The sequence below is a fragment of the Xenopus laevis genome, chromosome 9_10L (genome assembly GCF_017654675.1).
Source record: "Xenopus laevis strain J_2021 chromosome 9_10L, Xenopus_laevis_v10.1, whole genome shotgun sequence".
Lineage (NCBI taxonomy): Eukaryota > Metazoa > Chordata > Amphibia > Anura > Pipidae > Xenopus > Xenopus laevis.
Window position 1 is genome coordinate 52,516,170 of NC_054387.1, and position 13,668 is coordinate 52,529,837.

A 13,668-nucleotide genomic window follows, 5' to 3' on the forward strand; every position below is an offset into this window, starting at 1 on the left:
TGGGTGATAGCTGAGGGAACCTGGTAGACCAGGATTCCTTTGTTTTGGATCTAATCTCTTTCATAATTTATGATATGAATGGGAGAACCTGCTTTCATTTGATTGGCTTAGCAGGTGTTCCTCTGCCAATAAAATAGCTGTTGTTGTTTTTTTTTTGTAATACAAGCCAGGGGCAGCTTCCTGTATATAAGGAATATGCATTTCATACCAGTGACAGCAGTTTCAATTATGGATCCGCACACACCAATTTTCTGCAGTTTTTCTTTTATTTATATTCACCACCAATATCAACGTTTCGGGGGGTACAACCTCCCTTCGTCAGGATATAACCAGCACCACTAAGGGCTCTTACACACGGCCGTTCCGACCTGCGCTCCCCTGCGTTCCGTTTGTTGGCGTTCAGCCGCAGGGGAGCGCAGGAATAGACGCAAGTAATAATTTGAAATGGGGCTGTACTCACTCAGGCGCGTGTAGGCGCCGAACGCAGGAAAAATGCAGCATGTTGCGTCTGAACCTGCGTTCGGCGCCTACACGCGCCTGAGTGAGTACAGCCCCATTTCAAATTATTACTTGCGTCTATTCCTGCGCTCCCCTGCGGCTGAACGCCAACAAACGGAACGCAGGGGAGCGCAGGTCGGAACGGCCGTGTGTAAGAGCCCTAAAGCAGATAAAGTGAGTAAAATTCCAGGTGTGCGGTGTAACCATTTCAATACTATTGACTTTCATACCAGTGAGCCATGTTCAAATGTAAAAATAGTTAGGGAGCAACATAAGTATGAAAGTTAATGGGGTGCCAAATAAGGGCTGCAATTGGCTATTTTGTAGGCCCTAGGTGGACTGTCAGCCTACAGGAGGCTCTGTTTGGCAGTACACCTCTATTTTTTGGCTATTTTGTAGGCCCTAGGTGGACTGTCAGCCTACAGGAGGCTCTGTTTGGCAGTACACCTCTATTTATTGCAAAGAAAACTTGTCTCCAAACCAGAAATTAGAAACAAGCACCTGTTTTGAGGCCACTGTGAGCAACATCCAATGGGTTGGGGAGCAACATGTTGCTCATGAGCCACTGGTCACTGCTTTAAGGTATAGCTTTTACCTTCCTTTTCTGCATATTTTCTTTATACATATGGAGCTGCCATATTATAACCCCAGACTTTCCTGTATGGTATGTGGGCCTGATGAACAGCTGAAGCTTTACTGGCCAGACACAGTAATAACAACAGTCTGGAGGTTGACATGCTACAAGGGCTAATGCTTAATGACTTTTCATTATAGTTTTTGTCATTTCTCAGCAGGAAGGTCAGAGCTGATGTTTGTTAGTATAACTGTCGGGTCAGACTCCTGAGCAGCTCTGGGTGCTGCTTAAATGACTCCGTATGTTAGGAGTGTGAACCTATAAGCAGACTGGAGTGAAAGTGCACATATCACAAGTTGTACACAAGCTTTCATGTCTCTCCCCGGGGAGTTTGTCCCTTTTCCCACACACTTCAGTCGGAACGCTTACTGGCTTATGCTGAATTCTTAAGGGTAGAGGCACATGAGGGAGTTTAGAGTGTTTTGTTGCCGTGGTGGTGTAAGAGAATAGCAACAGTATCTGCGGAAATACTTTGTATAGTGATTGTGTCAAGGTAGGGGATGTAACTAAAATCAGGGTTCTAATATTAACACCCAGTTAACAAGATATTTATTCCCGGGCCCCTTTACCACCAAGGACATCCATGCTGATAATTCGCTTTCAGGGAGGCAGAGTTGGGGTCACCAAGGGTCAGACATGCAGCAACCCCCCCTTCTTCCTCTTAATTCCCAGACGCCCCCAGCTCTATGTAATGTCTGTCTTAGCCTGGGAGCAGGGCGGCCATTGTGTTCAGCCTCCTCTCTTACATGCCTGCAGTTCATTATCCTTCCTACTCACTTTATTTATGGCTGTTGATATTGAAATTGCTGTGTAACAAATCATGTGTCCTATTACTTATAGACTATCCCCTCCTTTGTGTACCCATTAGCTTTTAGAACGTATCCTTCTTCCATTCTTTAAACGGGTAGAAGCCGGAGGGATGTTGTTTTCCAGGGATTACCCGTATGGCTGTGATTGTGTGCTAGTGATCATGAAATAAAGGAAGTTTGAATGTGGGTTGGTATAAGGTGACCATACACCTACAGATATGGATTGGCAGCTTGGTATGTGAGTAAGGATAGTAGCAAAGTGGGCATGTGCATGGCATTTTCGGAATCCTAAAATGAGCCCATGGGATGATCCTTTGAATAAATAACGTGTAAGGTATTGTAAAAGGCCACTATACTTTTAACATCCCCTACCCATACTGATTGTTTGGGTCTGGCTCAGCCCTCCCTACCTCTGTGTCTGCCTGCACTGGACTTGGGCCATTTTTGTTCAGCTGCTTATTCCAGGTCTGTGCTTCCACCCCCATAACAATCCGGACTATTGTTGTGAAACCTGTCCGCGTAGGGCACTTGGCAGAACAAGGGTATTGTTGGCAAACATAGTGTGGCACATTCATTAAGCTGTAATCACAGCTGCTTCATCTGGTTGAGGTTTTGTGCCCGTCTGATGCCCCTCTCCGGCTAATATAAATGGCCATAATTCTGATCAGATATTGATTTGGAGGACGTGAAACTTTTTTTTTATTGTTCCTGTAAAACAAGCACTTTCTTCTAGGGAATCCTAGTCTCTCCCGAGCTTGCAGTGCCTCTATGGAATGTGCCCCGTACTTAATCCCCAAGTTCAGTCCTCTTTACTAGCCACCTTGAGCTCTGACATTTAATGCTTAGTGCTACTATTTCCTGCAGCCTCATCTTAAGTGCAACGAGAGTGATGTACAGCCCTGTAATCTCATGGATTCACTGTGCTTACGTGCAGAGCCGCAATACAACATCAGGGCTCGTTTCTGGTTCCATGACAGTGGAGGTTTAGCAGGTTTCATTCACCTGTTGGGGAGATATCTTGAAGGAACCATGAACTCCATACCATTTTTTGTTTTGAATTATTACATTTTGGGTTCAATTGCTGCTGTAGAAATGGTTCCAGGTCCTTCATTGCTGCACCATAAAGACGTGAGGCTGTCTGCCCTGCTAGTTATGTGCAGGAGCTGTAGAGGTCCACGTGGCTTGATGGTGGAAATGCCATGGATTTGGAGACAAAGACATTTTTGAGGAATAGCCGGAAGCACGGCACCATTAGTGAGCTTTAGGTGAGCAAGGAATTTGAAAATAAAATGAAGTCCATTGAATGAGAACCAAATGTTGCAGTATTTGCCATTATATTTTCTTGGTCAGTGTCCAATAAGCAGCTTATACTGACTCAAAGCAGCTTTCCAAACACAAGCCTTTCCTAACGGCCCTTTTTTTGAAGTCAATATCTCAGCTAAACGATAACATTCCAGACTGAAGCAAAAACGTTTTTTTCAGTCTGATATATTACTCGTCTGCTTTGCCTTTATGATGTTTTATTTTTATCCATGGAGACAATGTGATATAGACATTATCAAGCTGTGTTATTGTACAGCAAAAGCAGACTGGCCTGTCTGGCATTCACTTTATGGCTCATTAGTTAGAGCAAAAAGGAGAATATTACAATCTTCCTTTAACCAATCACTCATGCTCTATATTTTATGTGAAAGGTAGCAAAACTGAGTGCTATGAGCTTTATTTCCATCGACTGATACAAAGTTACCCGCAAATAGCTTTACATGTATATGGCACGTGACTTTCATCTACAGTTTTGGAGAAGGATGAACTGTTCTCATAGGCAACATGATACATCCAAGAGAAAAGCTTATAATTTAACGGAACAGTAACACCAAAAAAATTAATGTTCTGATGCCCTGCCATTATATATTTGATGTGTTTGCTTCAGAAACACTACTATAGTTTATATACACAAGTTGCTGTGTAGCCATGGGGACAGCCATTCAAGCTGAAAAAGGAGAAAAGAAACAGGATACACAGCAGATAACAGATAAGCTCTGTATTGTTCTGTTGAAAAGATAGTGATGTTTGGAAGATTGTTTTGAAACATGAGCGTAAAGGAAGCTATATGTTTAGCTGAAGTGTATATTATGACGAGCTTGTTATGTCTCAGACTTCATTTTTATTGAGTTTTGTAAGCTAAAATAGTCCAGGAACTGGGCTGAGATTTGGATGCTAAAGTCCATCACAAACTAGTTTACCTTTCTAATCTCTGTACTGTTACATAAGGAACTATTGACTTCTGTTCTTCTTGAACCTCAAGAGACTCAACCAAATGTTCTGGCATAGAACTGGGTTCAAGATGAGAACATTAGACCTTCTGACTTAAACTTTATAACCCAAGTAAAGATTCTGGCATAGAACTGGTGTCGAGTTGAGAATATCAGACCTTCTGACTTGAACTTTATAACCCAAGTAAAGATTCTGGCATAGAACTGGTGTCGAGTTGAGAACATCAGACCTTCTGACTTGAACTTTATAACCCAAGTAAAGAGTCTGGCATAAAACTGGTGTCGAGTTGAGAACATCAGACTTTCTAACTTGAACTTTATAACCCAAGTAAAGAGTCTGGCATATCACTGGTGTCGAGTTGAGAACATCAGACCTTCTAACTTGAACTTTATAACCCAAGTAAAGAGTCTGGCATATCACTGGTGTCGAGTTGAGAACATCAGACCTTCTAACTTGAACTTTATAACCCAAGTAAATAGACTGGCATACAACTGGTGTCCAGTTGAGAAAATCAGATCTTCTGACTTGAACTTTATAACCCAAGTAAAGATTCTGGCATCGAACTGGTGTCAAGTTGAGAACATCAGACCTTCTGACTTGACTTGAACTTCAGTGCCCAACCAAAGATTCTGGCTAAGAGCATTGTTTCCAGCAATGAGTTAGGGTTAAAACTGTGGCTTTTCTGATTCCTGCAGAATTCTGTTGATTATCTAATGGCAACCCTGTGGTCTCCTAAGAAATTGAAAGTTCTCATTGCTGGAGACTTTTATGGTGTTTCTGAGAGCAATATAACATGATTGTTGATCCCAATAAAGCGTGTTGTGTTATCCAGCTGGCTCCCCATCCGCTTCAGGGCCTTGTTTGTGGTGATGTTGTGTGTTGAAACCAGTATGTAAAAGGGAAATCGCCTGCATGTGAGACAAATGTGTTGCTATATCAGAGGAAACAACTGTATTCTGCCCAGCTGGACAGTATTTTGATGATGTTGTATCCAGGAACAATCTACAAAGTCCATCTGTTATGAATCTGCCATTTTCTTGTTCCACATGTTAGTGCTTTGGGTCAGTGAGTGGGTGGTTGGGAGGATGAAGGCCGGGGTATATAAGCAGTAGCCGGCCCATCCCGCACATCACTAATAAGCAGCCTTGCAAAGTGACATGTCTTGTATCTGTCCCATTGACTTCACACCATGGATATAGGTGTCTGCTAGGGTTGGTAACTGAAATGGGGTTGCTAGAAGAACAGTCAATTGCACACTTGCTTAGAATCTTGGGAGCTGTAGTACAGCAACAAGCACTAGATATCCTGTCCTTATGTATTTGTGAATATTTAGAGGCACATTTATCAAGGGTCGAATTTCGAATTCATGTGAGTTTTTTAAAACTCCCTCAAATTCTAATATACTCTAAATTTGACTGGGGGGGTTATTTAAAGGGATACTGTCATGGGAAAAACATTTTTTTTCAAAATGAATCAGTTAATAGTGCTGCTCCAGTAGAATTCTGCACTGAAATCCGTTTCTCAAAAGAGCAAACAGATTTTTTTATATTCAATTTTGAAATCTGACATGGGGCTAGACATTTTGTCAATTTCCCAGCTGCCCCAAGTCATGTGACTTGTGCTCTGATAAACTTCAATCACTCTTTACTGCTGTACTGCAAGTTGGAATGATATCACCTCCCTCCCTTCCCCCCCCCCCAGCAGCCAAACAAAAGAACAATGGGAAGGTAACCAGATAGCAGCTCCCTAACACAAGATAACAGCTGCCTGGTAGATCTAAGAACAGCACTCAATAGTAAAAACCCATGTCCCACTGAGACACATTCAGTTACATTGAGAAGGAAAAACAGCAGCCTGCCAGAAAGCATTTCTCTCCTAAAGTGCAGGCACAAGTCACATGACCAGGGGCAGCTGGGAAATTGACAAAATGTCTAGCCCCATGTCAGATTTCAAAATTTAATATAAAAAAATCTGTTTGCTCTTTTGAGAAATGGATTTCAGTGCAGAATTCTGCTGGAGCAGCACTATTAACTGATTCATTTTGGGGGAAAAGAATTCCGATGACAGTATCCCTTTAATAAAAAAAAAATTGAATATGTAAAACTCAAAAACAAATTTTACAGACCTGAAAACTTGAATCAAATTTGACCAAACTCTTGAGTTTTTTCTCCGAAAAAAACTCAGATGTCATGAAAGTTACAAACATCTCCAAATTGGTCACTGGACCTCTCCCATTGACTTGTACATGAATTCAGCAGGTTTTAGGTGGTGAATAGTCGAATTTGAATTCTTAAAGGGCCAGAGTATGATAAATCTCGAAAATCGAATTCTAATTTTTTTTGAACAACTCGAATCAAGTTTGGATAATTCCCTAGTCGAATTTGACAGTTTTGACCATAAAAAAAAGTGAAAATTTGAATTGGGTTTGTTCACCTGCCAAAAATTCAAATTCAGTTCAGTTGTTTTCAGATTGTTCCCCAGAAATAAAGACTTTTTTCAAATACTTTCCATTTTTTATTTTTTACCGTTTTTTCAATATCTAAGTTCAGAATTTAGGGTTTCTGTTTCTGGTGTTTCAGTCTGGCAGCTCAGTAATTCAGGTGCAGATTCTAAGGGTAAGGGCACATGCTAAGATTTGGGGGGATTTAGTTGCCCGACGACAAATCGCCTCTTCTTCGGGCGACTAATCTCCCCAAAAAGCCTTCCTGCCGGCAAAAATCTAAATTGCCGGCGGGATGGCACTCGGAGCGCTTCTTTTTCCGAATTTGCCCCGTGAGGCTAAATCTTCCCGAATCTTAGAGTGTGCCCTTACCCTAAACTGTTACAATTTTGCAACATTTAGTTGATACATTTCTTAGCAGCATCTCTGGAGTATTAGCGACTATTGTATCAATTCTAACAGCTGCCTGTAATGAAACCCAGAGATTCTGCTCAGCAGGGACAAAGATAAGAAATGTATCCACTAAATGTATCAATTTAGAACAGTTTACAGGGTCTGCGACCCTCCCCTTCCCAGAGCATGTTTAGGAGGTGAAATATGACACTTGAATATTAGAAAAAACGGCCACACATAGAAAATAGAAAGTAATTGGAAAAAGTTGTTATCGGAAAAAATCTGAAAATAACTAGGTGTTTGAAGGTGAACAACCCCTTTAATTAATCTGCCCCTTAGTTTAAATAGAATATAATTGATCCACCCTTTGCCTTTTTTTAATTTTTTTTTTTATCCTGAAATGAGTCTCCCATTAAGCTTCCCAGGAAAGGAAATCTATAGGATGTTTATGTGATGTCAGTATGTATGGGAAGGGTGGGTAGAATTAATGACCCATCTTGTGTGTGCGTGCATTCATGCATGTGTGTGTTTGTGTGAACTAATTTGTGGAGTAAACCGGCCAGGATTTTCTGCAAAAGTGAAAGTGTCTGGGTTTAAGTATACCCCCCCCCCCCCCCATGGCGAATAGAAAACTCCCTGTGTTCAGCTCTACAAATTTCCCCTCCACTTGTTACATTAACCCTTTGTGCTTTCTCTCTTCCTAACCTGGGGCTATTGCTGTTTCTTAGGAGATCACGGATTAAGCCGAGTCCCTAGTCTGCCTGGGAGAAATATCCCCCTTTGTGATTGGTGCTCCTCTGTGCTCCAGCTGCCAGGAACAGCTTTCTCCCCATCAATCAGCATGGAGTTAAACTTGTTACACAGCTTTTCGTACCCAACAAACAGGGCAGAACAGGTGTGGAATAAGGATCCTTTGGTACAAGGACTTAGTGTGGCATTGAGCAGCCATATCAAGCTCCTACACCTCCCCCTGTGATCAAACTACTACTCCCATCATTCTCAGACAGAAGGGGTGGTTCACCTTTACGTTGACTTTTAGTAAGATGGCCAATTCTGAGCAACTTTTCAGTTGGTCTTCATTATTTATTTATTTTTAAAAGTTTAGTTTTTTTCTTCTGACTCTATGCAGCTTTCTAATGGGCGTCGCTGACCCCATCTAAAAAGCAAATGCTCTGAAAGGCTACAAATTTATCAACATTGCTACTTTTTATGCCTCATCTTTCTATTCAGAGCCTCTCCTATTTATACGCCAGTCTCTTATTCAAATCAGTGCATGGTTGCTAGGGAAGTTTGGACCTTAGCAACCAGATTACTGAAACTGCAAACTGGAGAACTGCTGAATAAAAAGCTAAATAACTCCAAATCCTTAAATAATGAAAAATGAAAAACAATTGCAAATTGTCTAAGAATATCACTCTACATCATACTAAAGTTAATTAAAAGGTGAACAGCACCTTTAAGTAGCAGATGGCTATGTGTAGCATCTCCTGATATAGTTGCTGGTATGCTTGCAACAAAAACAACTCTTTGCTTACAGTGATTCCATAATTCTGTTCTTTGGGGTGCTGCTCAACAATTCTCCTCTCTCATGGGTAGATACATATATAATACACAACAGCCATGAATATCTTGTAAATATATCCTTATAAAAGGTGAGTTCTGATGTCATCATTTATAAACGGTGAGTTCTGATGTCATTTTTATATGGTCATGAAACTCCTCGGTAACTTATAATATCCTTATATTTTACAAGAGGGGGTACTTTATTCACTATATCATTTTATTTTTCTCACAATGACTGCTGTCATAACTCTGTGCTTAAGGGTGAAGCTACTCACATCTCCAATCTTTGGAATCTTTGGACTGATACATATATCATAATCATTTTCCTCCAAGGACTGATGTCCTAGTTCTGTGCTTTAGTCTGGAGCCACACACAGTCAGTCAGTATGATGTAGAGAGTGATATTCTGAGATAATCTGCAATTGGTTTTCTGTTTTTATTATTTGTGTTTTTTTGAGTTATTAAGCTTTTTTTTATTCATCAGCTCTCCAGTTTGCAATTTCAGCAATCTGGTTGCTAGGGTCCAAATTGCCATAGCAACCGTGCACTGATTTGAATAAGCGACTGGAAAATGAATAGAAGAGGAATGAATTGAAAGATGAGGCATAAAAAGTAACGATAATAATTTGTAGCCTTGGAGGCCATTTGTTTTTAGACAGGGTCAGGGACCCCTATTTGAAAGCTGGAAAGAGTCAGAAGAAGAACTAAAAACTATAAAAAAATAAATAATGAAGACCAATTGAAATGTTGCTTAGAATTGACCATTCTATAACATACTAAAAGCTAACTTAAAGGTGAACCCCTTTCAGGCATGTTTTCTTCATACCAAGGACATATACAGGAGCCTAATAACCCTTTTATCTAGCAGTTATGTCACTGTTCTGCAGCAAGTGGTTAGTACAGATTCTTTTATTGCTTGTTCAGTCCCAGGACTCTGCCCTGCAAAATGAAAGCCTCTGTGTCCTTGGATGAGTGACTTACCCTTGCTTCTCTGAAAGCAAATAAAACAAGAGCGTACGCTCTGCAGTTTTTTGAGGCAATATTTGCGTTCAGATTTAATTGTCAGCTCTGTGGGAGAGACGGCTGCATGACAGATGTATAATCTGCTGCTACTTGTGTTTAAGTGCGTCTGAGGCAGAGCTTGGGAAATCTCCCAGAGAGGAAGGCCATGGAATGTAGCCAGCAGCCCATAAAGCCATCATGACAAGACGCAGAGCAAAGCTCTTAGTGCAATTTATTTTAAACATAAGTGGGTGAGATTAATGGCTCCTCAGGGACCAGGGCAATTTCACTTTCCTTCAACTAACGCGGCTGCATTTATGTGAGTGCAGCTCCTCAACATGATAGAGCCACCGGGGTGAAGACTTACTGCAACTCCCAGAAACCCTTTCAAAGGTGATGATGGGAGTTACTTTAGTCTGCACAGAATGCATTAAAGGACAAATAAAGGCAAAGCTAGATATACAGTCATTATTGCTAGTGAATAGGGGCACCGTGCCTTGTCTCAGAGCCAGCAGCTGTAGGCATATTAAGTCAGGAAGTAAACGGTAACAGGGTGGGGTGCATGTGGCAGACTATGGAATCCACGCAGTGCTAGGAAAGCCGGACGCAGCAGGGAGACTTTTCCTTTTATTCTGCCGATAAAATCATTTTTCTAAGAAATAAGGATAAATTCTTTTAACATTCTGCCCTTCTATTGTGAGTGTGCAAGCCAGTGGCAGAGCCGTATGGCTACCCCTGCTCGGGTGTTTTGTACCCTGCGTTTAATGATAAGCGCTAATAACTTCCTAGCATTCCCAGCCCGGGGAAGTGTAAAGCCCACTCCCCTAAGTACCCACTGTTGCTTTTGGAGAGGTGCCCAATCATTTTCTGCCTAGAAATGCACAGAGAATTTCCGCCAAATGAATTGATGGATTTTTAAACGATCCCCACTGATTGCAAAAAGCTGGCACTCATCAGCAGGGGCTTAAATGGTAATGAGAAAGATTTTATATAGGGTGGCCTAGTCCATGTTAGGGCCTCTAGAGGAGCAAAGGGCCCACCTCTGTGTTTATCTATAGGGAGATATGGGATATTTGTGCAGCAGTTTTGTGAGACTCACTTCAGGCATTACTGCAATCTCAAATTATTCTATAACCTGTAGGCCTTGAAAGTTTGCTTGGGTGACTTCATGGCTAATTGGATTGTAAGCTTTTTTTTTTACCCAGATTTGTGCGTAAAACTGCATGCCTGACTGTACCCCATGTGCCTACAGGACTTGCCTCCCCATACAATATCCAGCTGCCTACAGCAACACAACTCAGAGGCTGCTGGAACTGAAGTTTTGCTGCAACTAGTTATTCACAGGTCTGCTGGTGTTAACATTATGTATGTTAATTTGCCGCAACCATAAAATGCAATGGAATAACTGATAGAGGCCAAGTATCGCCTACAGCACAGTGATCCCCAACCAGTGGCTCGTGAGCAACATGTTGCTCTCTAACCCCTTGGATGGCGCTCCCAGTGCTTATTTTTAATTCCAGGCTTGGAGGATTTAGTTGCATAAAAACCAAGTGTACTGCCAAACAGAGCCTTCTGTAGTCCAATCCTCATAGGGCCTACAAAATATCCAATCAGAACCCTTATTTGGCATCCCGTGGGACATTTTTCATGCTTATGTTGCTCTCCAGCTCTTTTTACATATGAATATGGCTCACAGATAAAAAAAACCCTGGCCTACAGAGACACTGTAACCTAATAATCACATTAAAGTGCCTCCTAGGGGTGTTGTTTAAGTGCTGCACAGCTTTACAGTACACTCTGGTGGCAATAGACTGGTTTTGCTCACTGAAGGGCACACAACTACCTGCAGCTTGTAGTGTGAGCGCAAATGGAAACTCTCTTGTTGGAACCTGCAAAAAGCATTTTGGGCATCCCAGAAGTCCAGGGCTGCAAATTTGACCCTTCAGCTCTAGTCTCATTCTCCAACAGCTTTCTGAACAGTCCAGCAGGACCCCTTGACCTCTGATGTCTTTGTCCTTTTAGAGGAAATGAATGGAAATCAATATTTATATTGCCCAAGGGAGCATTATTATATTGAACTTCCTTTTCTTCCTGACCAGGAAGCTGCAGTCGCCTGCAGAGAAGGGTCTCTATTTAGCTGTTTACTGTCTGAGCTACTTATGTGCCCAGAACCTTCCTTCTCTGTATATTTGTATTAATACATATGGTAGAGCCGTACTGTTTCCCATAGATGTACAGTATAAGGTATAACTTTGCACTTTAAAGTGATCCTGTCATGGGAAAACATGTTTTTTTCAAAACACATCAGTTAATAGTGCTACTCCAGCAGAATTCTGCACTGAAATCCATTTCTCAAAAGAGCAAACAGATTTTTTTATATTCAATTTTGAAATCTGACATGGGGCTAGACATTTTGTCAATTTCCCAGCTGCCCCTGGTCATGTGACTTGTGCCTGCACTTTAGGAGAGAAATGCTTTTTGGCAGGCTGCTGTTTTTCCTTCTCAATGTAACTGAATGTGTCTCAGTGGGACATGGGTTTTTACTATTGAGTGTTGTTCTTAAATCTACCAGGCAGCTGTTATCTTGTGTTGGGGAGCTGCTATCTGGTTACCTTCCCATTGTTCTTTTGTTTGGCTGCTGGGGGGGAGAAAAGGGAGGGGGTGATATCACTCCAACTTGCAGTACAGCAGTAAAGAGTGATTGAAGTTTATCAGAGCACAAGTCAGATGACTTGGGGCAGCTGGGAAATTGACAATATGTTTAGCCCCATGTCAGATTTCAAAATTGAATATAAAAAAAATCTGTTTGCTCTTTTGAGAAATGGATTTCAGTGCAGAATTCTACTGGAGCAGCACTATTAACTGGTTCATTTTGAAAAAATTTTTTTCCCCATGACAGTATCCCTTTAACAACAGAGGTGCCATGTTGCTGGGCTGGTACTGCCCCATATATAACCAGGGTGACTGCACCATATGTACATGCTGTGGTACTTATGACATCAGGTTTATTTTTGCACACTGTGTATATCCTGCTATTCTTTCCCTTTGAACAAAGGAAGACCCACATGTCTGTGTTGGAAAAACAGGACCAGAGCTTCCTGCGAGCCCTGCTTGCAGGTGGATAGTCTTTGTGCACTGTGATAAAACATTTGTTTCATGTTTGTTATTACGGAGGCTTTATTTCGGGTAGGCAACATTTTTATTTTTTTGGCTCCCACACAGAGGGACAGGTCAGAATGTGCAGATACCTTGGATTTTGAACGTTGCCAACTTCTGGGAAACAGCTGCAAAACGCCAGACAGCCTCCCACTCGGATGCCAGAGCTCAAACAGCTGCTCACCTCCCTTCTCCACCAGTATAGGGGACAGCGGCCATTCATCAGGCACAAATGTGACCTCTGTCATAGCGCAACATTCCAGCCCCCATAACCCTTTCGGGGTCCCACACCAGGGTAGTTTCACCATGCGCTTCCTAAAGAAAAATGTGTTACCGCAGGAAGGGGGTTAATAAATCCCACTGTTTGGCGTGAGTTTATTTCAGTAATTTCAGCATTCCTGCCGACTGACCCGTATATTATTAATATGCCCCTTCAGTTTGTTGAATCTGTAAATGGAAAAACACTTGAGATATATTTACATTTTGCATTATTCGGTAGCAAAACAAATTCCACAGCGTTTCCTTTATAGAGAATATTCTGGAAAGGGCAAGTTGTAATGGCCCCTGTGGAACTGACCCCTTTCAGCTTTGTAACCCTTGGGGTTGAGCGTCCCTCAAATCACACCAGATTTAGCTGCACTGTCGCTTTATGTTTGTGCCATAAGACATAAAAGGTTGTGTACCCACCACTTCAAGTGTACAGGGTTTAGTGTACCCCCCCCAGGCAGGAGCAGAATAAATTGGGTAAAAGTCTGGTGGCCATGAAGGGGTTACTCTGGGACTATCTTTATTAAGGGGTTGTAGATTGGCGAAATCTCCGGAAGATAAATTAGCAGCTGTTTATTATCATTGGCGTTTACTTATAATATAGGCTCTGGTTAGAGGTTTGGCCCGTGTGC

General features: G+C 41.8%; 1 protein-coding gene across 1 annotated transcript in view; it reads left to right on the forward strand.

The window, feature by feature from the left end:
• Positions 1-13,668, forward strand: part of LOC108701185 (myosin-10-like) — a 55,733-nt gene that overhangs the window by 16,461 nt on the left and 25,604 nt on the right. The gene's annotated exons all lie outside the window — the stretch shown is intronic.